General features: G+C 44.2%; 1 long non-coding RNA gene across 1 annotated transcript; it reads right to left on the reverse strand.

The window, feature by feature from the left end:
* Positions 1 to 8240: 8240 nt before the first annotated feature.
* Positions 8241 to 16082, reverse strand: LOC136621809 (uncharacterized). The gene is made up of 2 exons (XR_010791276.1): positions 14792 to 16082; positions 8241 to 14757 (listed from the first exon to the last, which is right to left on the reverse strand). It is a non-coding gene; the product is annotated as an uncharacterized lncRNA (long non-coding RNA).
* Positions 16083 to 23598: the final 7516 nt, after the last annotated feature.

Genomic DNA, 23598 nt, shown 5'->3' on the forward strand with positions numbered 1-23598 from the left:
ACGGGAAATTTGGCACGAGCATTGATTATGTCATAAATAGGAAAAGCGAATGGGTCCCAACTCCATTATTCAATTCTAGCGCAAAAGAATTGGCGTCGAAATTTTACGTGCGGAATGTAATTTTTTCACTTTCCGGTGTCATAGAAACGGGAAATTTGGCACGAGCATCGATGATGTCATGAATAGGAAAAGCTAATGGGTCCCAACTCGATTATTCAATTATATGTGCAAAAGAATTAGCGTCAAAATTTTACGTGCGGAATGTAATTTCTTCACTTTCCAGTGTCATAGAAACAGGAAATTTGGCACGAGCATTGATTATGTCATAAATAGGAAAAGCGAATGGGTCCCAACTCCATTATTCAATTCTATGCGCAAAAGAATTGGCGTCCAAATTTTACGTATGGAATCTAATTTCCTCACTTTCCGGTGTGAAATTTGGCACGAGCATTGATTATGTCATATATAGGAAAAGCTAATGGGTCCCAACTCAATTATTCAATTCTATGTGTAAAAGAATTAGCGTCGAAATTTTACGTGCGGAATGTAATTTTCTCACTTTCCGGTGTCATAGAAACGGGAAATTTGGCACGAGCATTGATTGTGTCGTAAATATGAAAAAGCGAATGGGTCCCAACTCCATTATTCAATTCTATGGCAAAAGAATTAGCGTCCAAATTTTACGTACGGAATGTAATTTTCTCACTTTCTGGTGTCATAGAAACATGAAATTTGGCACGAGCATTGATTATGTCATAAATAGTAAAAGCTAATGGGTCCCAACTCCATTATTCAATTCTACACGCAAAAGAATTGGCGTCGAAATTTTACGTGCGGAATGTGATTTTTTCACTTCCCGGTGTCATAGAAACGGGAAATTTGGCACGAGCATTCATTATGTCATAAATAGGAAAAGCTAATGGGTCCTAACTCCATTATTCAATTCTATGCGCAAAAGAATTAGCGTCCAAATTTTACGTGCGGAATGTAATTTTCTCACTTTCCGGTGTCATAGAAACGGGAAATTTGGCACGAGCATTGATTGTGTCGTAAATATGAAAAAGTGAAAGGGTCCCAACTCCATTATTCAATTCTATGGCAAAAGAATTAGCGTCCAAATTTTACGTACGGAATGTAATTTTCTCACTTTCTGGTGTCATAGAAACATGAAATTTGGCACGAGCATTGATTATGTCATAAATAGTAAAAACTAATGGGTCCCAACTCCATTATTCAATTCTATGCGCAAAAGAATTGGCGTCGAAATTTTACGTGCGGAATGTAATTTTTTCACTTTCCGGTGTCATAGAAACGGGAAATTTGACACGAGCATTCATTATGTCATAAATAGGAAAAGCTAATGGGTCCCAACTCCATTATTCAATTCTATGCGCAAAAGAATTAGCGTCCAAATTTTACGTGCGGAATGTAATTTTCTCACTTTCCGGTGTCATAGAAACGGGAAATTTGGCACGAGCATTGATTATGTCATGAATAATAAAAGCTAATGGGTCCCAACTCCATTATTCAATTCTTTGCGCAAAAGAATTAGTGTCCAAATTTTACGTGCGGAATGTAATTTTCTCACTTTCTGGTGTCAAAGAAACGGGAAATTTGGCACGAGCATTGATTATGTCATAAATAGGAAAAGCTAATGGGTCCCAACTCCATTATTCAATTCTATGCGCAAAAGTATTAGCGTCCAAATTTTATGTGCGGAATGTAATTTTCTCACTTTCTGGTGTCATAGAAGCGGGAAATTTGGCACGAGCATTGATTATGTCATAAATAGGAAAAGCTAATGGGTCCCAACTCCATTATTCAATTCTATGCGCAAAAGAATTAGTGTCCAAATTTTATGTACGTAATCTAATTCTCTCACTTCCTGATGTCATTTTATAAAAAGGAAGCGTTGCATGGTTACCTCCCCGTGGTGTTTCCTGGGTAACGCAGAGAACTATGCCAAATGGTGAACATATGTTTTTCCTCAGTATCTCTAAAGTAACCACGACTTCATAAGAATTTCTGTGTGAACACCAGATAAACACCAGTACCAAATTAACTCGGGCGAAGCCGGGTATATCAGCTAGTACCTTATAATTGCAAAATCCCCTTGAGGGGTTTACTCACAGGAAGTAACATACTTGTTTTTGTATTTTTGTGTTGTTTGTCCTTTAGCCTTCTATATTTTAATTTTTGTAAACATTAAAAGTTATATTTTAGAATCTAACCTGTGAAAGTGTTCAGGCATACCTAGATTCTCCTGTCACAGTGAATTATACCTAGGCACAAAGATACAAATCACATAACACACAGTTCTTAACATTCTACTAGTATCAATACAGTATATTGGAAACAGTGTTTCGAACTCCAGTCTATTATGTAAGCTCATGCTACTGTAACACCATCCCAGTCTGTAACTGCAAGTAACACAAATTTGGCTGATTTAAAAGGCTATGCAGCCTAATTAGTCCCTGATGTTTTCAATTTCCCTGTGAAATCGCACAGTTCTTTGCGCAATTGCGTGGGGATCGGGTGCGCATTTGCGTATCCCCCATAGACTCCTATGGTGCTTTTGGTGCACAAATGCGCACTAAAATAGAGCATTCGTGTGTTTTTCTGCACATGCAAAATGCATGCGCAAAAGTGAAAATGAGAAAGAACCCATTGAAACGCGCTCATGTGAAGCCGCCCTAGGCATGCTCAGTTCTGCCATGCCAAAATTAGGTGAAACTTTTTGACACATGCTATAATTTTGACGCATCGTCTGGCCATTGCAAAAGCAATATTTTAATATTTTAGGCGAGTCCCTTAGAGCAGGAGCACTCTACTTATCTGCGCTTTTCACTTGCCCTTTTTTTTAACTCTACATAGTAACATAGTATGTAAGGCTGAATGAAGACAGTGCCCATCTAGTTCAGCCTGTTTATCCTCCTGTGTTGTTGATCCAGAGGAAGGCAAAAAACCCCAAGAGGCAGGAGCCAATTAGCTCTTTTGGGGGAAAAATTCCTTCCCGACTCCCTAATGGCAGTCAGACTAATCCCTGGATCAACCCCTAATAGTTCCTACCTGCCTGTATACCCGGATTAACAATTAACCCTTTTCAATCCAATGTCGGGCCTGCCCCGACATCATCATTTCCCTCCACAGCTCCGATGTCGGGACAGGCCCGACACTGCAGTGCAGGAGTGCATCTGCACCTGATCATCAGAAACATCGGGTGCAGATGCACTCCTACACTGATCCTCATCAAGGACCCCCGAGGAGAAGGCAGAAAGGGTTTTTAACCCTTTCTGCCTTCTCCTTTACACATAACATAGCGCTCAATTAGCGCTATGTAATGTAGATCGATTCTGGCTGGCGATCATGTGACCGCCGGTGTTACCTGACCCCCAGCGGTCCCATGATCGCCGAGCCAGGAGGCAGAAGGGAGAATGCGGAAGTATTACTGCCGCATTCCCCCCACGGTGCAGTGAGCACCTGCACCCTCCTGAACTTTGTCAGATCAGGAGGGTGCAGGGAAAATGTATTTTTTCTAATCAATTCTCCCCATCTCCAATTTATTTGGAGCTGGGGAGAATGGATGAGAAAAAAATAAATGGATTGGAAAGGGTTAACCTAAGATTTATATCCTGTAATATCCTTCCCAGAAAGACATCTAGTCCCCTTTTAAACTCCTCTATGGATTTTGCCATCACCACATCCTCAGGCAGAGAGTTCCACAGTCTCACTGCTCTTACAGTAAAGAACCCTTTTCTGTCTCAGAACTACTTTTTTTCTCTTTTCTCCAAAAGGTCTCATTTTCTCTCCAGATAACACATAGGAGCACCTTCCTTCTCTCTCCACATCTCATATCTGTCTTTACTACCCTACAAATCACACTCTGCCCCTTAGAGCAAGCATTTTTTATCTCTGACCCTTAGGCCGGGCTCACACGAGTGGGTTGGATTCCGCATGTGGGAGGCCTGCAGCAGATTCTGACTGTAAGTCTGGTCAGTGACTCTGTATATGGCACTAACCTGTATTGTAGATGACCGCGGAGGCTCACATGCGATCATGTGCAGTACAGTTTCTTTTGTTTGTATTTCCCGCGATGTCGCTAAACGATGACACGGGTACCTGAAGCCCATACTCAATGTTAATTGTGTATAGGATATGCGTCGGGCGCCTCCATTGACATCAATGGTGGCCGTCCACGCTGATCAGCAGCAAAATAGATCATGCTGCAATTTTTTTTGTCCGCTCATGGAATACGCAATTCATATCTGGGAATGAATAATCAAAAATGCATGCGTTTCAATGCCCGTGTTTTACTACAGAAAGTCAGCGCGGACACCAATAGTGGAATTCGCAATTGAAATCCGGTCGTGTGATACCAGCTTTACCCCTGCACACATGTCACTCTCCATACCTAACTCTGTGCCCTGCAGTGAGGGGCTGCTTATTGCAACCCAGTGAGAGGAGCCGCAGACCGATAGCTGCAGATCTGCAGTTGGTGCAGATTTTGACTCTGTTTCTGATGCGAAATTGCTGCGGATTTGCTGCAGAATTTTCTGCTGCGGAAAATTTGCAGCATTTTCACTACGTGTGAATATATCATTAAAGAAGCAGCATTTGTGCATAACAGTTATTAAGCACTCCTGTCCTGTAAAGGAATTGAGACACAAAGTAACTCATCATTATACAATCATTAACGCTCTATTTGCATAAAACCGCCATGTTTGGAAATGCCACCAGGCAGATGAAGAGAAAATACTACTGATGTTTCCTTATTGAGCCATAGGTTCCATGTACTACTGAATACTGAAAACTTCCTTCTTCCTTCCCGTATTGACTCATAAAGGACTGTACTAACCAGATACTTAATTACCGTAGAGTTACATAAACCCCAAGCATTTCTGCCGTGTGTGTATATAGAGTATATACTATACACTGGCATGCTTGCTTTTCCTTTACCTTACACAAATTTTGTTAATTGCTCCTTACTGCCCCACAAAATTTGGGGTAAGCAAGAATTTGGGTACAGAGAAAAGGTAGTATATCACAGGGTCAGACTACACAGGGTTTGTAGTCTGTAACCATGGAGAGTCTGCATAGGAGCTGTATACAAAAAAAACGTTGGGTATAATTAATCATGAAGATGTACAACTGTCCCCAAGTTCGATGGTCGGTCCCTGAGTGCTCCATTAGCAAGGCTTCCTAGCAGAGGGCATAGTGTTCACAAGCATTGAATGGAACAGCGGTCGCTCATGTGCGGTGCTGCACCATTTATTTTCAGTGGCACTGCTGAAGGTAGCCGAGCTCTATTGAAATGAATGAAGTGGCGCCACGCAGGCATGACCACTGCTCTGTTCAATCTCTACGTCACTGAGGGTGATGACAGAGAGCCTCAAGTGATGAGAAGAGTGGGACATGGGACCCCCTTTATAAAACACCTTCCCAGTCCATGTACTTGGCTTTCTGAGCACATGATTGTCTCAGTATACAGATAGGAGGCTCTGAACAATAGTGAGACATTATATATTATGCATATAGTGCCAAAATGATCATCACTCTGTAAAAACATAGTTTTTTCTCAGGTTTTAGAAGCAGAATAGCGTACCCATAAGTATTTTTGAAGCTGGCTGCGCTGCAGCTCTTTGCCCCTCCTGAGTGAGCCAACTTCTGCTAGCGGCATAGCAACGTGGGTTAAAGCATCAAAATTTGCCCTAGAGCAATGGTGGCACCGCTGCGTCTTGATTTACTACACGGGCTTAGATCTGATGGCCTCTTTGACGCTCTTCAAGATCAAGGATGCTCCGTGACAGCTCATTTAACATTTATAAATGCGGACCTTGTGTGTATATATAGCAGAGCTGACGCCGTCATTCAGCATCCTTAGAACAGCGTTGATTAGAGATGTTTGATGCCGCGCTAATTGTTTAGAACAGAGTTCAGGAAGCTTTCACTGTATTTGTAGAAGAATGATTCCCAAATGTACTTCTATGACAATGCAAACTGTAGTTTTAACAAGGAGCTGGGTGGGTATGACGGGCACTACACTGCAACGCCAGTCATCTGCAACCTCAATAACAGCTGCTATGTCGGTGGTGGACAACCTGACTGTTGGTTTGGGTTTCACAAAGTATTGCAGCATGACCACATAGTGTTACACGTTTACAGACAGGATAGTATGATGCAATGCTAATGCTATAAGCTGATGTAAGGTCAGCGTTTGCTGACAGTATATCTTGCTGGGTGGCTCATATTGCTGTGAACCCCGGGCATTAATCATGGCCTCAAATACTTCGGTGCATTTCAACCTTATAATTTGGAAAAGGCTCTTGCGTAAGAAAACCCTGTCATTAGATATTTCATAAGAGGAAATCAATTAGCTGCCCCAGAAATCCTGTCATCCTGCAAAAATTCGGACAAATTTGCTACGTATAGATAATGTATAATATAACCTCAGCATAGCCTATTAGTCCTATAACAGGGTCAGATTTTCTATGTGAATCTTGATACACTTGCAGGACCCTACTTGAGGATGGTGCAGTAACCTCATTTTTTTTTTAATCCGCAGGAAACATAAGTGTAGCAGTTACCATCACAATGTGTACAAGCTTGTTAGTTACAGAGTCTATGCAAGGCACAGTGCTTGGCAGTTGCAGTAATGATACAAGGGTTGGCAGTTACAGTCTCTTTAAAAAGGCACTTAACTTGCTGGTTGCAAATAACAAGAAAATGTTTCTCAATGAGAGGACACAGCTTAAAGGGAACTTGGGAAAACTGTTAAGTGGACCAAGTCATTGCATGTGATCTGTTGCGCTCAGTTTTTCTCTGTTCAAGTGAGTGTATGGTGCACGTAACAGAAGCTGCAACTAATAAGCTAATTGCCCTGCAAAAGGACCATAACCATTAAAGCGAGACTGTCACTCAGGGCTCTGAGTCATGGGGACAGGGCCACCCCACCTTCTCCCTGCCAGCATAATCTACAGTGACTGCTCTCTCTCTGTTTGTGTATAGAGAGCGCTGTCTGTCTAGATGATGAGGGTGGGGAGAAGGTGGGGTGGCCCTTTCCCATGACTCAGAGCCTCACTCTGAGTCAAACTTCAAAGTATATTCATTCTGAAGAATGTCCCTATGACTCAGGGCACCCTTCTAAGTCAAAGTTCAAGATATATTTATTCAGCATTTCAAAATAACACATGCGCAATGTGGATACCTGTCCCAGGGACATGCTGCCTGTGGTTCGGTCAGCATAAACCTGATGACAGGCTCCCTTTAATAGTTACAATGTCTTTGCAGTAAGAAAAAGATAAAAACTGCAAAGGAGGATGCAGAAAGGCTGATTGCCAAAGAGAGCAAAAATAACCCTAAACTATTTTTCAATTATATAAACGGTAAAAGCATTTGCACTGAAAGCACTGGCCTTTTAACAAATAATGCAGGAGAAACCATAGAAGAAGATGGGGAATAGGTGAATCTATTAAATAGTTCTTTCTAAAGTATATTCACAAGAGAAAAGGAAATTTCACACGAAATGCAGAGGGATAAAATGAACCCCACACTAAATATCACCTGCCTAATGCAGAAGGAAGTGCAGAGTCAGCTAAAAACGATTAAAATCGAAAAATCACCGGGTTCAGATGAAATATACCCAAGGGTTCTAAGGGAACTAAGTGACGTGATAGACAGACCGTTATTTCTTATATTTAGGGACTCTATTAAGACTGGGGTTCTATCGCTGGATTGGCACATTGCCAATGTAGTTCCAATGTGCAAAAAGGGTCAAGAAGAGAGCCTGGTAACTACAGGCCGGTAAGTCTCACTTTAATTGGAAAAATATTCAAGGGGTTTCTGAGAGATGCCATCATGTAATACCTCATGGAAAACAACGGTATATCTCCTCATCAGCATGGGTTCATGAGGGGACAATCATGTCAAACCAACTTGATCAGCTTCTAGAACGAAGTAAGTTCTAGGCTGGACCTGGGAGAGGCTATTGATCTTGTATATTTCAGTTCTTCTAAAGCATTTGACACCGTGCCGCATAATAGGTTAATATATTAAATGAGACAGCTTGGTCTGGGTGAAAACGTGTGTAGTTGGGTAAAGAACTGGCTCGGAGATAGAAAGCAGAGGGTGGTAATGTGCTGGATTACGGTTTTCTCCAGCAGGCTTTGGGGTATTTTGTCGCTTTCCTAATTGTGTGGAAGCAGTATGCGCACACTGACCAAGTCAAACACAAGGTATGAATCTCATGTTAAAAATGGCTCTCCGTCCAGAAACAGCCAGACAGGGCCTTTTATTGTACAGACACACAATGGGCGTGCAACAGGTTACATCAGTAACATATAGGATTCTCATTTGTCGGATCATACAGAATCCCCCACCTCTCTGCCCACCTCTCTGCCCACCCTCTCTCACGTCCGCCATAGTATGGACTTTGTATTCTTTAGCATGCAGACAACCTTAAGGAATTCTGTGTAGTTGACAAGATGTGTTTAACTAGCTTGTGTTTGAAGAGTGGAAGGGGGCCTAGGTAAACACACAGGATATACACGACACTATGGCCCTTTAACTTCTTAGAAACTGGTTGAGCAACTTCGATGTATTTAGAGCAAATACATCACCCATCCATTGGCTAGCAAATACCATGATTAGATTGTGTGTGTCCTTTGAACTCCTCAGAGCTGAAAGTCATTACAATAGCAAAATACATTTGGGTTATATACAAATAGCGATAGACATTTTATACTAAATAATTATCATGTCTATCACAATCCCCCCTTAAAATGTCTATCCTCTAATTCTTTATCTAATTTTCACAGTCTTCTGCGCATGAGCCTATAACCGGAGCGCGTTGAAGGTTCGTTTTAGGGTCTTCAAGGGGGTGTAGGACTTGTCCACTCCTTCTGGGGATGCATCCAGCAAACTCATGATGGGAGCGGCTTTTCCAGCATCAGTTTCACAGGTCTCTCTGACACAGGGGATAACACAGCAGACTAGAACAGAAAAGGTAATCATCAGTTCACATACAACAGCGACGCCCGTCTATGCCAGGATCCTTTACCACCCGCTCATCCATGGCGAGTGCTGGTCCCAAAAGTTAGCTCTTTTTAGTCAGTGTGGTCAGCTTCTTAATGGCAACTGCGTCTTTACCCGCGGGTCACGTGTCGTCTAGGATGTAGGTACAACAAGTCTCCCCTATCATCTTACAGACACTCCCCTTTTTAGCTAAAGTCATATCTAAGGTCATTCTATTTTAAAAGTCATAGTCGAGGTAGGTCCTATTGGTCGACTAGTCCCTATAAGGCGTCTCTAGTATAATTTATAAACCACTGCTAATTATAATAAACATAATTAATCCAGTCAACATTTATTTACCCTAATGATCAGGAAAATGGACTCGAATCTAGTTTTAACTTGGTCTCTAATTTTTAAAACTTGTCAGGTACCCCCCTTGGCTATCCCATGACGTCAATGTACACGTGTAGATCAAAACTACCACCAGGGGTCTCTCTTCTCGCTCTAGTATAATGTTACAATACTAGTAGCGTGCACAGGTACGCACGGCGTGGGACTCCCTAATCTTCACCCACACCAATGTCCCTCCTGGAGATAGTCCTAATGGTGAACACGTCCAAGTCGCCTCACCCTTGCGTCAGGGTTTTCCCACTGCCCGTAAGTCCCTACTCCTAGGAGGGGGGGGATCCCTACCTCACCTCAGAGGGAGGCCATGGATTCCCTGGGCTCATTTCCGGGCATCCATACCCTCTATCTGTACAAGTTAACACCCCACAGGGTGTGCCCTCGCCGGAACCTAAGGTCTTCTGCACTATCCCTAGGCAAATGGGAATTCCACTGACAATCCATCTTAGGAGATCGGGGCAGGCGCAGTACTAGTACATTTCTCCTTTTTCTTTGGTAGCGCATGTGGTTGGCATTATCGGAACTGGCTCTTCATCTTTTTCAAACAAGGGAAACGTTGGTGTCTGACAGGATGTGGAGGAGCATAAGGGCTTTACTAAGGCACACTCCCCTGTCCAATTACCCTCCAGGCGGGTCCTCTACCTCATGTCTCCACAAAGCCAGTAAACGTCTCCTAAGGACTGGACCTGATTCTGCATCTATTCCCCTCCTATCATACTGTAGGAGGAGCAATACCCGTTGGTGAGTTCCCCAAAAATCTCCCTCCACCCTGCCTATTTGCCTGGCAGGTGTAGTTTCCAGGGTAGTCAGTAATACTCTCTCCGGTGCAAAACACTTAAGTAGTTATAGAGTATTCCTTCTTCCATTTCTCACGGACAGTGTAATTAGCGGAAATGTTCGTGAAGAGACTAATAAACCACTCTTCAGCATCTACAGGGAGATTTAGGGGGACCATCCCCGAGTGTAGTCGGGCACTACCGCACACGCAACAGTTAGACTTGTTGCTCCTGTTAGCATTGTACCTCATCAACTCCAACCAGAGATTCTGGTCAGAGTAGCCAGTCGCTACTGTCAAGGTGTCCTCAAAAGTAGGGTCGGCTATGATCATCATGTTCGTCAAGGTCTTTATCTTACGGCGGAGGGGGTTAATTATGGGCACGGGACTAAGTGAAGGCTTCCATTCGGCTGCATCTACCATACCCCTTATTTTAAACTTCCCTAAGGGATCTATCCTCCCGTACCGGTATGTCCCCAGACTATAAGTCTCCCCGTCCCCCGGGCTTGGATCTCCCATGGTTAATGTAAAAACCGCATTAAAACCAAGCAACATACTAAGTTCAGCCTTCCAATACCTGCTGTCATTATTCTCAAGGAGGGTTATACGACTAATTAGGGATTTCCCGCTCCTATTTTTCTTATTTAAGGCACTTCGCGGTTTATAGGACTAGTCTGTTCCTGCGTTCCATCCCACTAATCCCCAATAACGGCAGTCTTCTCCCCAGACGTTATCAGTGGCGCAAACATATTGTATTCCCCGGGTATATAAGTCATATAACCAGCTGGACTGAGCTAAATCTGGCCTGCGGTGGGATCTTGCGCCTAGACACGGGACCACAGTACAATAGTCGAAGGAATATGCGGCTACTTGAGCATTGGACGAGTTATACCAGAAGGTAACCATACCCTCATATTCTTCCGACTAAGGATTCCAGTTGCCACCCTCCTCTCTCACTAGCCCTAACCAGAGTAACGTCTTTGGCACAACTAAGACTGGTCTCCCGGATCTGAAGCTTTCTTACAGTATGAAGCATGGATCCATGTAAGTCTTTCGGCTAGTTTCACAGCTGTGGCAGTAGTCAGAAGCACCTGGTAGGGGCCATCAAATCGGGGCTCAGGAGGGTGCTTCCTGGGGAACTTCTTGATGCACACCCAATCCCCAGGCTGCAAGATATGTGTCCCAGTGTCTGCCTCTGAGTCTGGAAGAGAACACCTGTGCATAGGCTTTGGTTAGTTCTTTAACAACGGAAATCACATACTCAGTCAACACATCAGATTGTAATTGTAACTACTGAGGATAGTAACGACCTAGTCTTGGGGCTAGCCCAAACAATCTCGTAGGGAGATAATGTATAATCCCCCCTGGGTTCATATCTAACACTGTATAAGGCTATTGGATGACAGTCTTTCCAAAGTGGCGTCATTTTTAAGTATCTTACTTTTAGCGTGCCACTACGTCTCTCCACCTTTCCACTACACTAAAGGTGGTACAGTATGTAAAAGGCCTGGGATACACCCAGAGCAGACATGACATGTTACATTCACCTGCGAAGTTTATACCTCTGTCTGACTCTGAATCACCTCTGGTACCCCATATTCACAGTTTACCTCGTTCATGAGCTTCTTTGCGGTTACCTACTTGTTTACCTTGGTAACAGGGTCGGCCTCCAACCTGCAAAGACATCAACAACAAGCACGTATTCCTACTTCCCAACAAGTGGGAGCTGAACGTAGTCAATTTGCAATCCCTGAAATGGGTAGAGTGGTCCCGGCAAGTGTGGTGTGGCAAATTTACTTCTGCCCTGACTTACCCATGGCATAGATCATGCTAAACCGGACAAATGATGCAGCAGCTACAGAGAACCTAGAAGTCGCCCAACCTCTTTCAAGCGTCGTCGTCATTACTGCTTTACTAGGTGGGTCTTTCCGTCCATCAGCTGGGCCATCATGGGATACAGGAACTGTGGTGGGCAAGTGCTGTTGACTGTTCACCACACGCTGTCCTGTTTCTGCTGCTCCCATATTAGTCCATTTATTCTTTCCTTCCTTGCTGGCTTGTAACTGTAAAAGTCTTTAGCATATCAAAGTCCAAATTTTTGTCAATGTCCAAAGTTTTTTGCCACTGACTCATGCTGTCAGTATCTTTCTTCTTTCTTCCACGGCTTGAGGGCCGCTGCCTTTGCTGCGCTGTCAGCGAGTGTGTCGTCTCTCGCCTCTCCAGTGTAGGAATCGGTGCGAACTCTCAACTTTGTCAGGTAGAAGTAGGGCCTCCATGCGACTCTGTACCGTTGCACCATTCTCAATTGGTTGTCCTACTAAGGTAAAAAACTGTCTGGCCTTCCATATTGGGCCGTAATCATGAGCTATGCCAAATGCATACCAGGAGTCAGTGTAAAGGATTGCCGGTCTTACCTCTCGCCACTCTACACGCCTCAGTGAGGGCCTTCCATTCCGCTTATTGTACTGTGACATGCGGAGGCAGAGCTTCTGCTTCTAGGACATCTTGTTGTGTGACCACTGCATATCCGATGTGGAGTCATCAATCCTCACCCTGGTACCATCTGCAAAAAGCTCAACATATGCATTATCAACAGGGGTTCTGGTAACTGTTTGCATATCTGCAGTTTCTTACTGAATTAGTACTAAATAATCGTGCTGATGTTCTATTTCACATGGCTCGGAACCTTGTAGCACAAAATCATTTATTTATTTTTTTCAAACCCAATAGCTGATCTACAACACCTAGATCATCTATGACCCAGATCACCTATGCCTCCCCCCTTTTGAACCGCAATACTCAATGGAAAAAGAGTCATTGCGTTCAAACTAGTAAACCAAGAGGCACAAAAACAAGCACTTTGTAGGTCAAGGTGACATTGTATGCAGCGAAGTCTGAGCGAAAATCTCCTTAAAAAAAAATTTTTTTTTATTTCAGGTCGCAGTTAGCATTTTTTAACACAAGGGGGCGCCACACAATTCAAATTTTACGTCACCCAGTGTAATAGTATTTCAGGGTATGGCCAGCGTTTAGCTTTTACTCTCCTGTCGGAATATAATTATAGCTTCAGTGTAGACTGACACTAGAATATACAAAAGGCTTAAAGAAAAACTAAAGAATACGGATGACTTAACATCCTACTCTGGGCAATTCAGTCCCTCTTTCTTCACATAAAAAGTAAAATTACTTCACCAAATTGCATGAAAAAGTTTGCTGGGTGACTATAGGGAAATTATTCCATCTGTAGGAGCCTTCCATAACATCATCTGTCTGAGCATCCATTGGAGAAGCGGGCAGTGGAAAACAGAGCCCCTGGGAACATGAGAGAGCGTCCCCTGTCATGTATTCCCGGCCTCTGCCCCCCATGCATCAACTCCAATCTTCCATGCGCTATAAACCAGCTTAGTCATCTACTATGTCCCAAGCTGCATCTCCACAAAGGTTTGTTTCCCTGAACTTATCACACATCCAAAGTGGCCACATCTTGGAGCGTAACAAAGTCTGGTCAAACAAAACCTTACTTCAGACAATCATGATGTTAGCACTGGATACAGTGGCATTGGGAAATATAGGCTTCCCAAATGCAGCAAAATGGCCGCCAGAGGCAGAAAGGGGCGGGGCTACAAATCTCCCAAGTGAGGCAAAATGGCTGCCGGAGGAACGGGCGGGGCCAGGGGCAGCAGCACTCCCAGGTGAGGCAAAATGGCTGCTGAGTAGCAGCACTTCCAGGTGAGGCAAGATGGCTGCTGGAGGAGGAAGGGGCGGGGCCAGGTCCTGTCCCGGATGGGGAGGGACCGGAAGTAACATCACACACCCTGAAAGTGAGCACATGGGGGGAAGTAACTTCAGGGTGGGGGCAGGCCTCACTACATTTACTGCAGAGTCACACTATGTTGGATTGTAAACATTGCAAGCACGGCCGCCATTACAGGGAGGGGCCGCAGTCAACACAAAGACATTACATTGTTCATAAGCAATACACATACCCCCCTACATGCTTTCCCCTCTTCAATCTCTTAACTACATTATACCTCCTTCTAGCAATCTAAAAACACATTTCTTTCTGCTAGGCTTCCTGCTCATCTTCTGAAAACTTTCTACAACCTATCTTACCTGTCCATGACCTAACATTTCTTTCTGCAACTTTTCCTGGTCCTTCTCTTTGTATAACATTTCTACATGTTCAGTAAACTCTGCTGCCTTCAGCAACCAGATGACAAGCTCTCTGACCTTTGGCCTTGCTCACTTTGCTCAACTCTATGCTACCTGCTTATTCTAGCCTATTCGAAGTTTCTGCACACAGTACTGTTTCTCTTGTAAAATCTGCTTTCTTCAAATCCTTCCCATATAACCTCTTTCCCACTCAGATTACAATGCACATTAATTCTACAAAACACAGGGAACGACAAAGTAAACAGAAAGGGTTAATTGGAAAAAGCTTTCAGCTCACTCTTATCAGCAGCCCTCCCCCCAACAATAAACACTGCACATTCTTTCTATAATACCAGACAGACGGGATTACTGGAGAATACCCACAACGGCTCAAGGTATATATATATCTCATCCACCTTTATATCAACCCAAGGTATATATCTCATCTACCTTTATATCAACCCAAGGTCTACTAGCAATCCCGAAGAGCACTTCCTGTACACGTCTTAGACAGGACATTTAGCTATACACAGAGACTGACGATTATTTTCAATGACCAAAACCTCAATAATATTCTGGAGAAATCAGCCGTCACAAAGCACGACTATACTTCATACGTATATACCTTTCCACATATGAGAACATAACACGCTCAATCATAAAGTTAAGTATACGTATCATAAATCTTCCTAACCTCACACTAGTTTTACCTAGGAGCACGTGTCACTGGCGTGTTCCCTCAGACTTAAACAGCCGAGTCCGCCCTCCCGACACATTAACCCTCACAGAATTTATCTCTTGGTCTTGTATACACAATTTTTAACCGTCTCAGACATAACAGCATACACAGCGTACAAAATACCCCTAGACAGGTAACGTGGTGATTTTCCCGAGTGGACAGAACTAGAGTTATTACCTGTCTTTCAGTGAAGGTCCAGTCTGGCTCAGGAACAGGCAGAAAAGCAGTCAGAACCCAGCTTTGACACAGGTAGATAAAGCAATCTTACCGTGTTCTGTAGATTTTCGGGCCCCTGAGTTCTGCGTGCCATCTGCCGATCTCTGTACGTTCCAGGCTGTGACCTCACAGATCCACTCGCTCACCCAGGGACTCCAATTGTGCTGGATTACGGTTTTCTCCAGCAGGCTTTGGGGTATTTTGTCGCTTTCCTAATTGTGTGGAAGCAGTATGCGCACACTGACCAAGTCAAACACAAGGTATGAATCTCATGTTAAAAATGGCTCTCCGTCCAGAAACAGCCAGACAGGGCCTTTTATTGTACAGACACACAATGGGCGTGCAACAGGTTACATCAGTAACATATAGGATTCTCATTTGTCGGATCATACAGAATCCCCCACCTCTCTGCCCACCTCTCTGCCCACCCTCTCTCACGTCCGCCATAGTATGGACTTTGTATTCTTTAGCATGCAGACAACCTTAAGGAATTCTGTGTAGTTGACAAGATGTGTTTAACTAGCTTGTGTTTGAAGAGTGGAAGGGGGCCTAGGTAAACACACAGGATATACACGACACTATGGCCCTTTAACTTCTTAGAAACTGGTTGAGCAACTTCGATGTATTTAGAGCAAATACATCACCCATCCATTGGCTAGCAAATACCATGATTAGATTGTGTGTGTCCTTTGAACTCCTCAGAGCTGAAAGTCATTACAATAGCAAAATACATTTGGGTTATATACAAATAGCGATAGACATTTTATACTAAATAATTATCATGTCTATCACAGTAATAAATCGTTTGTGCTCTGATTGGGCCACTGTTGGTAGTAGAGTGCCACAGAGTTCAGTACTAGGCCCCATTCTTTTCAATATATTTATCAATGACCTGATAGAGGGGCTGCACAGTAAAATGTCAATTTTTGCAGATAATACAAAATTATACAAGATAATTAATACAACAGAGGACAAGGTACGGCTACAAACGGACCTAGATAAACTGGGGGCTTGGGTGGAAAAATGGCAAATGATGTTCAATGTTGATAAATGTAAGGTTATGCACATGGGCAGGAAATATAGATGTCACCAATATACACTAAAGGGGGTACTGCTAGGGAAAAGTGATATGGAAAAAGACCTGGGGGTACTACCGTGTTTCCCCGATAGTAAGACACCCCCGATTGTAAGACGTATCGGGGGTGTCAGGGGGGTCGGCCAATGTAAGCCGTACCCCGAAAGTAAGACATACCGTAAAAAGAAAAAATCATTACTCACCTCCCCCGGCGTTCTGTCGCGCTCCGGCAGGATGTCGCTCGCTCCTCGTCCCCGGCGCAGCATTGCTTTCTGAATGCGGGGGCTTGAAATCCCCGCCTCCAGAAAGCTAATACACACGCCGTCAGCCAGTTACAGAATGGCTGTGATTGGCTGAAGGCGCACGTGGCTTCAGCCAATCACACTATTCAATGACATCATTGAATGGCTGTGATTGGCTGAAGGCGCACGTGGCTTCAGCCAATCACACCCATTCAATGATGTCATTGAATAGTGTGATTGGCTGAAGCCACGTGCGCCTTCAGCCAATCACAGCCATTCAATGCTGTCATTGAATGGCTGTAACTGGCTGACGGCGTGTGTATTAGCTTTCTGGAGGCGGGGATTTCAAGCCCCGCATTCAGAAAGCAATGCTGCGCCGGGGACGAGGAGCGAGCGACATCCTGCCGGAGCGCGACAGAACGCCGGGGGAGGTGAGTAATGATTTTTTTTTATTATAAGACATACCCCGAAAGTAAGACATAGTCTGGCTTTTGGGGATAAAAAGAAAGTAAGACACTGTCTTACTTTCGGGGAAACACGGTAGTTGACTATAGACTTAACTGGAGCAATTCCAGTCAGCTGCTGCAAAAACAAATAAAGTCTTGGGGTGCATTAAGAGAGGTATAGGCGCGAGGGACGAGAACATTATTCTTCCACTATATAAGGCACTTGTCAGGCCCCACATGGAATACTGTGTACAGTTCTGGACACTGGTGCTCAGGAAAGACATTGCAATGCTTGAGGAGGTTCAAAGACTGATAACTAAATTAATAAACAGAATGGAAGGATTAGAATACCCAGAGAGGCTATCAAAATTGGGATTATTCACCCGAGAAATGAGACGGTTGAGGGGCGACCAAATAACTGTATAAATACATTAGGGGACAATACAAGGATCTCTCCCATGATCTGTTTGTACCCAGGATTATGACAGGATTAGGTAACAAGAAGGAAGAAGGTTTCATAGAAGGAGATTCTTTATTTAAAGACCAGTGAGACTGTGGAACTCTTTGCCTGAGGACGTGGTGATGGCAAAATCGATAGAGGAGTTTAAGAGGAGACTTGATGTCTTTTTAGAGTGCTATGATATTACAGAATATAGATATTAAATAGTCAGAATGCGTTGTTGATAGGGGGATCTTCTGACTGCTGGACTTGGAATCAGGAAGAAACCTTCTCTGAAGACTGTTGGTCCATGGACTATTCTGATTGCCATTATGGAATCGGTTAAGACTTTATTCCCCCAGGGTGGGGTAATTGGCTTCTGCAGGTTTTTTGCCTTCCTCTAGATCAACATAGGAGAGCAGAAACAGGCTGAACTGAATGGAAATTGTCTTTTTTCGGCCTAGCATACTATGTTACTATGTTGCAGTTTCTGTTACTTGCACCGTACACTCACTTGAAAAGAGCAAAACTAAGTGCAACAGGTTACACCCAATGACTTGGTTTATTGAGAGTTTTTCCAGAGTGCCAATAGCCCACAGTATAGACTTCCATTTAGTGGTCCAGAACCATCCCATTTTACCAAGAATACTTGCTGAAGAAGATTCTCTACAGGCCACAACCCCACACAACATCACAGTCCACAGTCCAAGAGGCAAGGGCAGACGATCACCTCCGACAGGGTTTCAAGGTCTTTGGCTTAGCCGTGTGCTTGCTGACCCTATCCAATCTCATAGGAAAATACATATCATTCTTGTAGTCCAGTCAGTCTTTAGTTCATCAACAATGCTGTACTCAGTGCCACTGCACCACAATAAGAACCACGAGATGTCAGAAGCTACCTTCATGGCTCTGTGCTCAGCATCTGCATGTTACTTAGGACCAATTACATATATTATAATAATACCTGGCTGTTAACTGTTTAGACTTCACAGTACCTGCAAGTAAATGTGGTTAGTACATAACATAGAAAAACAGTGCAAAAGCAATATGGCGATGCTGAACGTGACAGTACTAGTTATGGTTACTAGGAAATTGGCAGTCCACGGCATAACGAATGGTAGCACAGTTCAGTTCACACCTTTGGTTAAGGGGTAAGGTACAAGGTGGCATATACATATTGGACTACCAGGTACCCATAAGGAGTTTAGTTAACTACAGGGGTGCTCCAAGCCTTTATGCTGCCTGAGACAAAGTGGCACACTGTCCCCCCAGGGGCAAAATAAACCACCAGTCATTTTACAGGCATTGAAAGCATCAATATATACGATACCCAACACATATTTGAACCTTTGAGACCTGTCTAAAGTGACAGCGTAAAAGCGCCACCAATAATGTCCTCCTTAATGACCCCAGTATTAATAGTGTGCGCTTTAATGGCCTTGATAGTAATAGTGACTCTGTTCACGTCTGCAGTCTTAACAGTGACTCCCATAGTGGCCCCAGTATTAATAATGACCTCCACAGTGGCCCTAATATTAATAGTGACCCCCATAGTGGCCTCAGTATTAATAATGACCTCCATAGTGGAACCAATATTAATAGTGACCCCCATAGTGGCCTCAATATTATTAGTGACCCCCATAGTGGCCTCAATATTAATAATGACCTCCATAGTGGACCCAATATTAATAGTGACCCCCATAGTGGCCCCAGTAGTAATAGTGACCCCTGTACTAGACCTCTAGCTGTTCAGCAACTTCAAAAGGAGTGCAATCACTTTGGCCGTAGGTCTGTTTAGCCGCCACATTGTGTTCAGGAACGCAGATGCCAGGGGAAGAGGTTAGACATCCCAGACTACAGTGCGTAGGCTGAGCTACTGACAGAGTGAATGAAATACTTGTGGGGTTTAAGCCCAGCCACCTCGCAGCTGTCAATTATTGCTACCAACCATTAATATGGCTGGTAAAAAATAGATACTAGTTGGGTGGCAAGCCCAATACCTCCTCACTGAGACCCTGCAGACTGCCGCCTGAGGCAGCAGGCTCAGGTTGCCTCATGGTAGGGGCACCCTTGGATAAGTATATATAAGTATATTAAATAAAATACTGTACCATGGGGTAGTAAGGGGCTCATGGCCATTACTGACTGGTGGTCCAGATAATTGTGCCTGTCCCTGGCTGCATGCATTATATGGCTCAGTGCAAATAAATGGGCAACAGTGCAGAGGTGAAACCAGATAATTGCTCCAGGTTGACAGCAGCAGAAATTATGTAGAACAGGTCAAATATTGGGAGGAGGATGTTATCAGAATGTACTTGCTACGTACTCTTGTGAAGACAAAGCATTAAGATCTTGATGTAATGGCTCCGTTAAATGCAAACAAGTTCATAAAACCGTCTGCCATGTCTATTCCAGTAAACGGTGAACTTATTAGAGTGAGTCAATCCATTAATATTACTTGATTAAGATCAATTTAAAATGATCTGCCGCATGGTTGATCCTTATTTTAATGTAATTGAGAACATTTTAAACATTTATCAAGAGATCAGGAATGAGATAACCTGCGACAGGAATATTTAAAGGCATCAAAATCCCGTTTCATACACAGTCCTTTGATATGGTGCGCACGTCACTTCAAAGGCAATGGGAGCTTTTGCCACAATAAAGTAAGTAATACACGTTTACTTGAAAGAACGAGAGATTTCTGTCTTATTTAATATTGTAAAAGTAAATTTCAAAGTCATTTTCGAAAAAAAAAAATTAAGAATGAAATCATTTTAAGAAACTGTAGAACTTTACTGAGGGGCCGAAATGAAGAATATAAATCTCATCTATTGGAATTTTCCCTATTTGGGCCTTGAATTGGTCAAAATAATGTAATTGTGATGTCAGAAATTCCTACCCCACTGCTGAATATAGAGAGCTCAATGCAGCCACAAGTCAGGACCACGGGCAAGTTGCTTATGGATGCATGCTGCAGTTAAGTGCAACCCAGGGGCATAGCTAAAGGTTCATGGGCCCGGGAGCAAAAGTTTATCTTGGGGCCCCCAAACTTTTCTTAACCCCTTAACACAGAGGCGTAACTTGAAGCTCCCGGGCCCCGATGCAAAGCCTGTAACAGGCCTCCCAATTATAATGCTTTATTCATAGTACTGGGCTCCCTATATGGAAAAGAGAGGCCTTATGGGCCCCCCTAATGCCCCTGGGCCCGGGTGCAACTGCATCCCCTGCACCCTCTATAGTTACGCCAGTGGTGCAACCTAAGTCAACAGGTTTGATCCACTGCACTGCAGAGTTTTCTTCTGCCTCTTGTGACTGATAAACATAATGTATTCCTAAGGGCTTCTTCAGACGGATGTATTTGAGCGCGTATGTTTTGCATGCATTAAAATGCGTGTAAATACTTTCATCCAAAGAAGTCCTTAGGAATATATTGTAGTCATCCGGGGAATAGAACCCACTGATGTCAATAAGTTCTTTCACATGAACGCCTTTTTTGCATGCATTTCGGTTGGGTGCAAGAAAATAGGACCTGCTCTTTCTTTCTGCGTATTTGCACAGTAATGGTCCCCATAGTAGTCTATGGGAGGTGCGCAATATGCTGCACAATTCCATGAAGTGGAGAACATATCTGGACCTCATTAAAATCTGCATCAACATCTGCACTTAGATTCTCATGTTGCAGCCATCATATGCCATTCATTGTGCACATGACCACTTAGCCAATCACAGGCTTCGCTGGTCACGTGACATTCATGGCAAAAACACCACTGAAGCCTGTGATTCGTTGAAATACACCTGACTGCTGTAGCTTGTTCTGGGGTCAGAGCGACAGGGACTGGAGTTCCTGCCACAAGCAAGGGGACATTGACGGAGGCGTGTGTGTCTTTTTTTATTTTACCCCATCACTACCGCTAATTTTTAAGTCCCTTTAACTACAATCACCCCTGACTGACAGCCTTCCCTGCATGTACATACACAGATAGGTGTCAATCATTGATAGGACCACCCATTGGACTGTTCAGCTCAGAAGTTACAAGGGGCGTTCATTAAAGATTTCCCCAGCCCCATTTCCTGTGGACTGAGAGCAAGGAAACTTGGCACGGTTATTAGTCCTTCTCTACATAGGTGCCACCTAGGGACACATATCTCTTTATGTTACTGTAAACACCTCGCTTGTAAAAGTGGACAGGTTGCTCCAAAAGCCACGTTGTGAATTCAGAGAGAAGGTGGAAGTCCAATCTTGCGAGGTCAGGTGAATAAAGGGGAAGGAGGTAGATTTTCATACCCGCAGCAGCGTGCCTCGAATATGTGAGTTGTGAACTGGGCACTGTCTTGCAGAAGGCGTACACCTTTCGTGAGCATGCCACGTCTCTTGGTTTAAGATGGCCTCCCACAATTTCCGCAGCAGTGAAGCATAGTATGCCCCTGTTGTCATGAGAAATCCATCAAGACTACTTCATGCCGGTCCCAAAAGACTATGAGCATGACCTTTCCTGCCAAGGGTTGGGCACGTGCCTTCTTTGGAGGCGGTGAGTCCGGATGCTTCCATTGCATCGACTGGACTTTAGTCTCCGGATCATAGTGATGGACCCGGCTTTCATCCTGTGTGATCAGTCTGTTGAAAAAATTCTCCAGGTTTCCATGGCACATCGTTAAAAGAGCTTGGGAGCATTTGACTTGTTCCTGCTTCTGGAAAGATGTAAGCAGCTGGTGAGCCCAGCGAGTGGATACCTTATGTATATGAAGATGGCCTTGGATGATCTTTTTCACGGACCCCACACTAACCTTGACATTTTTGGCTAGGTCACAAATGGTTACACGGTGATCTTCCAAAATGGTAGCCTCCACTTGCTGGATGGTGCGTTCATCGATAAGCAGAGTGGGGTCGCCCTGGAATTGGAGCCGTTTCCACTGAAGTCCGACCACATTTGAATTGATGATGCCAGTTCTTGACTACATCATATGATGGGGAATCCTCTCCAAAAACCTCTTCGAACGTCTTCCTTGGTGTGCAGCCTTTCGAGTAAAGGAACTTGATGACTGCTCTGTATTCCACTGGGTCCATTATCAGACCTCGCACCACTTGAACACCTGTAAAAGAAAGACCGTTATCAGTTCAGAGTTGCAAATTGGCACGTAACCTATAGAGACTTATATCATTACATATCTGCGGTTTCAGCATCCTGCGATAAATAGAACTCGGTCAGGGAAAATCTTTAATGAACGCCCTTCGTATACTGGATCTTTCCCTATAAAACTATATATCAATCTGCACAGCTCCTCCTGCTCCACAACATCACGCCTGCAGTTTGAACAGCATATTCGAGCTGACAGATTTCCTTTAGGCCGCCTGCACACGAGCGGAAATCCCGCCGCGGGATTTCTGCCGCTGAAAGTTTGCATAGGAGTGCATTAAAATACGCACTCCTATGCAGACGGCCGCGGTTTGGCCGCGCGAAATCTCGCGCGGCAAACAAACCGCGGCATGTCCTAATTTTCTGCGGGGCACGCACTCACCCGGCCGCCGGCTCCGGTCTGCGCATGCGCCGGCTGCGCGGCAGCCGGCACATGAAAGAGCCGGGGCCGCCAGGCGCGGGTGAGTACGCGCTCGTCCCTGCAGGCGCTCGGGTCGGATCGCGCGGCGAGAATTCTCGCTGCCGGATCCGACCCGCTCGTCTGCAGGCGGCCTATATAAGAATGAGTCCCATCTTCTCTCTTGTAGATTCCATTAGCCTGTATCCACTCACAATGCTGCTTGTACCTTATCCAAGCTAAGGGTTCACTTCTGGGTTCAGTCCAGGAGTGCTTTTCTCCGGCTGGTCTCGACACACAAGCTAGTACTCCTTTCTAGGCTGAAAACAACCTGCGACTTTGGGTTCTGTATGCTATTTGTGAGGAGCAGGGGCAGATTTCTATCCTACTCAACTCACTACACTCTCTGCTTTGACCAAAACCCTTCTAGAAACTTTTAACACCTTCTAACGCCAACCCCTCCTCTCACATAGATATCTGTCAATCAGGGCTGAGGAAACCAGAAGGGCTAGATAACTGTAGATGATTTTCCATCTCCTGGGACAGGGCAGAGATACAAATGCAG

This window comes from Eleutherodactylus coqui, chromosome 3, assembly GCF_035609145.1.
Source record: "Eleutherodactylus coqui strain aEleCoq1 chromosome 3, aEleCoq1.hap1, whole genome shotgun sequence".
NCBI classification, from domain to species: domain Eukaryota; kingdom Metazoa; phylum Chordata; class Amphibia; order Anura; family Eleutherodactylidae; genus Eleutherodactylus; species Eleutherodactylus coqui.